Raw genomic sequence first — 5211 nt, forward strand, 5'->3', positions numbered from 1 at the left:
TGAACAACCACCACCATATCTCCCTAAAGGATGTATCCAACCCCTCAGATGGAACTATTGGTCCCTTCCAGGCAATACAACCCCAAACAATGATCTGTCTTCGTACACCAATACTATACATTCTACCTGTTTGTTAACTGCATATACAAGAACGCCAAAGTGTACACTTGATGGGGAATGAGTGTCGATTTTCCTGGAGGCAGACGCTGACATAGAAACACAACTATGACAAGTGTATTAGGGGATATTAGGAAGGACAATGTGGAGGGGACGGGGTGGACAGGGAAAGCATTCAGACCAAGGGGTAGATTAGACCCCATCTCTAAATATATAATAACCACAGCTGGTTTGTAATGGTTCAGTGTGCTCTTCAAATTTCAAACTGATTGCCCTCTATGTCAAAGTGATTGAGTTATTGCAAAGGGATCTTCTGTTCTTCTATATGCGTTTTTTCTTCTTCGATACATCTGTGGCCTTGGATGAGCACATATTTGTCAGGGTGCATTTGTGTGTCTACCTGTAATGGAAGAGGATTATCTTCAGATCCCTGAACATCCATATTCTCATACTTATCTTTTCCTTCCTTGTAAAGTAGGACCTGAATTTTAATAGAAAACACACAGGAATCTTTGTTGCATCCTTTGAAACTAGAATTGCCAATCTCTCAGCCTCAGGCATTATACCCTTAGTTTCATGAAATTGAATGAACATCTGTTGATGATCTTCTCTGTGCAGATACATTCGTTTCCACGCTGAAAAGGGTGAGTGCTCACTCATCCCATATATTTTACAAATTCCTCATGTGCTTAACCACCTCTTCATCGCGCTGACCTCAGAGATCAACATTATCCCTGCTTCTCAGATCACAAAGCTGATGCTCTGAGTTGAGGCTCTCCCCACTGAGAGCTGGCATTAGGTCTGAGACAAGAGGAACACACGCAAAGCCTCAGGAAATTGTGAGGGAAGTGTCGGAGATGCAAACCTTCAGGCAGGGTGGTGAAAGTAGGTTCAGGGTTGCGGTGACAGGAGTCCAGCAGGGGCATTTCCTGGTCAACCCTGAATTCCCCGCTAAGAGTGTGACTCAGGCTGAAGCCAAGGAAGCCACACAGCTAATCTACAACCTTTCGTCGCATTTAGTCTCACAGAGATACACACACTTAGGCACAGCCCAACATATGTATGGCCTAAGAAACTTGAGGAATCTTAACAGTGTTTCAGTCAGCAGCACCCTTGCATTGAAAAGCCTGTGAGGCCATCTCTACATCTTCTCAGAGACTCAACAAGACAGTAGATGAATATGCTGAACATGTCAACTCATACTGTTCAGATCATCTTACAAATAGTCGAGGTGGAGGTCACTGAGGGCACCAATGAGCTGGTGGTGACTTATAGAGTCCATGAACAGTGATAAAGGGGATCTGTGGGGGAGGGCATGCAGGGTGGACCTGGTAAAAGAGGAGGTCCTCTTGCAACCATAAGGACCTACAGAACAGAAGCGACAGGTATGTTGGTATGACAGACAGAAGTAGAACGCCCACAGGAGCTGAAACACAATGAAGCAGGTGTCAGCACCTGGCCCCTTGTTCATTCACGGGTTCTAGTAGAATGCAGCATCAGTGCCAGAAAACTCTACCCTCCCACGAGATCCCACTTACAACCTGAAGGTCTCACGAGGACCTCCTATGAGGTCCCACCTACAGCCTGAAGGTACCAGATGCACAAGGAGAAACTACTGTCTCCACACATCACTGCACATGGTTACAAATGCAGAAAGCCAAGGAATCCTATTCTTGAAGATTGATGGCAGTAATGCCAGTCTAATAAAGGAACGTATTCCAGAGAGGCAGGCATCTGTGTTCAGGACACCCCTCTTCCACCAGATCTGCAGACTTTTTACTTACACATTGAGAACAGACAAAACATGAAGGAATGAAAGAAAAGCCCAGCACCACACAGAGATTCAGGGCCACCCCAGGGTCAAAGCTCAAATTGCCATCCCATTCATGTCCTTACTCTGCTTCCCTCACTGACAAAGACATCTTCTGTGCAAGGGCACAGAGACCTTTGAGGAGATGGGGATTCCTGGAGTCCTGCAGGGGGCCTAGAAATGTGTTTTCTGAGAGAAACACGTTACCTGTGCACATTCATGGTCTTAAGAGTGTTTACCTTAATTCACAGGTAATTCAGCTTTTAAATACAATATGAATTGCAGAGCTATTTTGTCCCATTGTAAAAGGGAGGTAGAAATTCTACGTAAAAGAATGAACAGAAACATGTCTCAATTTCAGGTGTAAAACTCCCATAAGGCATCATGAGACAAAGTACCAGTTGCAACTGTTCCTGGGACACAATTGAACCTGCTCATATAAATACAACTGAAGAACTCTGTGAGTTACTGGCCCTGCAGGTAATCACTGATTCTCTCCCTTCACGACTGAAGTTCCACGTACATTTTCGATTACACATGCCGCTTCTGAAAATTCAGAGTATTTCCACCTAGGGGACAACTGGAGAAATTCTCGATGAGCAATAATCGCGCCTCGGATAAACCTCATTGGCTATGATACTGCCACTGCGCAAAGCTTGGGAGAACTTCTCTATTGCACATTGACCAACACAGAAGGACCAGTAATGAGTTCTGAAATTTAACTAAGAACCCTCAACACTGCACAAAGCACACAATATAATGTTGGAAAGTGTTGTTATCTTTTCCAGTCACGAGGCTCATAGCAGACATTCTGAACAAATTCATGGCCTACTCTGAAATAGGAAAAAAAATGAAAATAATCAGGATAATCCCATGCAAAGAAAGTGAGAAAGGTGTCCCATGCTCCAGAAGACTTGAGGGTGCAGTGAAGTGTCATTCTCCTCAAGTTATTTCCACAAACACAAAGTGATAGCCACGTGGTCCTCCACCTCCACACACTTGTGGCGTCCAGAGGCACTAGCTAACATGATGATCTTAAACTGGAGAAGTCTGGAGGCTTGTGAGGATGTAAATCAAACAGTAAAAATACCAGAGGGCATAGAAAACCAGACAAGGTCAGATAAATTTTCCAGAAAGCATTGCAACTGAAATAGGCAACAGAATTTACCTTGTCTTTCTCTGCATCCATGGTAGAGACACAACTGATATTCCCCATGGGAGTTGCACCATGTCCTAGGTCTCATAAAAGATGGAGGGGGATGGAAGTTGATTCTGACTTGCATAGACTGTGTGCAAGAAAAACAAACCATCCGCAACAGGTTTCATTATATTCAACTCTTTCACATTCTCATGTCCCGTACTAGGGGCAGAGGGTTTTTCAGGTGCCTCAGGTGACCCTTGAGGACAAGAGGGAGATCTGATCCTGTCCTTTGAGGAAGGTCTACATGGCCCTGGTTCAGGAGTTTTTATAACTAATCAAGCATCTGTGAACAGTTCAGGTCTCAACTAGCTAGAAATAAAGTTAGGGGTGTGTTTCATCCCTCAGAGAGCCCAGCACATGGTCTCTGTACAAGCTACATCCTAGGGAGTCAGCATGTATAAGGCCTCTTTCCTTCTCAGAGACATGTGTTGCCCAGCTCACTGGGTGGAAACGACTGCCCATTTCATTCATTTCCTGAGAAATTTGAAGCACATTACACTGTCCTCACTCAGGCTAACCTGAAAGCCCTGTGGTGCCATCACTGCATCCTCTCCAAACACTCAACAAGTAAAAAGACAAAACGTGTTTTATAAGTCAACTCATACTGTTTCAATCATCTTTCCAGATGGTGGAGGTGGAGGGTGAGGTCCCAGAGGCCACCAGGTTGGAGAAGTTGGTGGTGGCCCAAAGACCCTGGATGGTGATAAAGAGCAGCCCAACGGGGTATGACACGGAGGGCACTTCTGAGAAAGGAGGAACTGTTCTGGAAGCCATTTTGACATGCCGGACAGAAATTAAACTTTTGAGATGTGTTAGAGTAAAAGGTGAAAAATCCAACACCAACACTAATATACCTGAACCCCAGTGAAGCCGGAATGGCACCTCTCTCCTTCCCCTCCACCTGGTTTCAACAGGGCAGCATTACTGCCACAAAACTCCACCCTTCCCAATGGGTCCAACCTAGAGCTTCTAGGCATTTGTGGAGACAAAGCAGTGCATTGCTGGCAGCAAGCATGGTACTAGCTGTGCCTGAAAATGTAGGGAAGGAAGTGGCTACTCTTAAAGCATCAGGGGGATAATTACAGACTACTAAAGAAAGTCTGTTTCACACACACAGGCTTCTATTTCCAGGACTACTCTCTATCCAGCCCTTCACCACTTCAACAGCTACGTCTTGGCATAATAAGAGCTGAAATGGTGAGGAAGAATTTTGTTTTCATATCATTCGTTTACATCTTTAATCCATTTCAAGTTAATTCTTGGAGTGATGTAACATAAGGTGCTAAGCTTTAATCTTATACATGTGACTATCCAATTTTCCCAGCTCCAGTTATTCAAGAGACTACTCTTCTCCACTGAGTATTCTTGACTCCCTTGTCAAATACTAGTTGACTGTGCATGCATGGCTTTAGTTTGGGCTCTCAATTTCCATTCCATTGCTTTGTGTGTGTGTGCCTATGCCAATGACATAACTGATTTCTTTGTGTTAGAATGCAGCTTGAAATCAAGAAGTGTGATGCCACCTGTTTTGTTCTTTCTTGCATTGGCTACTTGGGGTCTTTTTGTGGTTCCAAATACATTTGAAGATATGTGTTTCTAATTGCATAAAACTTACATCCATTGGATGTTCTTTCCTGCTTTGTCAAAGATGAGTTGGCCATACGTTTGTGGGTCTAGTTCTGGGGTTTCTATTCTATTCCATTGGTCTATGTGTCTGTTTTTGTGCCAGCTATACTGTTTTCAAGCCCAGCGATTAATTTTATGACTATTATTCTAAAATTCACTTTCTGTTATATTATTTAAATTCTTTTTGATCAGCTCCTTAGCTGTTGTTATTTCCTGGAGATTCTTCTGAGGGGAATTCTTCCGCTTGGTCATTTTGGATAGTCCCTGGTGTGGTGAGGACCTGCAGGGCACTTCTCCTGTGCTGTGGTGTATAACTGGAGTTGGTGGGCGGAGTCTCCTGTTTCTTTCATACAAATTGAATTTCTTCCATTTCTGCACACAGGTTTTACAGTTTTCTGTAGAGAGGTCTTTCACTTCCTTAGCTAAATTTGTTCCTATAAATTTTATTGGTTTTGAT

General features: G+C 43.8%; 1 pseudogene; it reads right to left on the minus strand.

The window, feature by feature from the left end:
• Positions 1 to 2431: 2431 nt before the first annotated feature.
• On the minus strand, positions 2432 to 2584 carry LOC125158194 (uncharacterized; annotated as a pseudogene).
• Positions 2585 to 5211: the final 2627 nt, after the last annotated feature.

Source organism: Prionailurus viverrinus, unplaced genomic scaffold (assembly GCF_022837055.1).
Source record: "Prionailurus viverrinus isolate Anna unplaced genomic scaffold, UM_Priviv_1.0 scaffold_162, whole genome shotgun sequence".
NCBI classification, from domain to species: domain Eukaryota; kingdom Metazoa; phylum Chordata; class Mammalia; order Carnivora; family Felidae; genus Prionailurus; species Prionailurus viverrinus.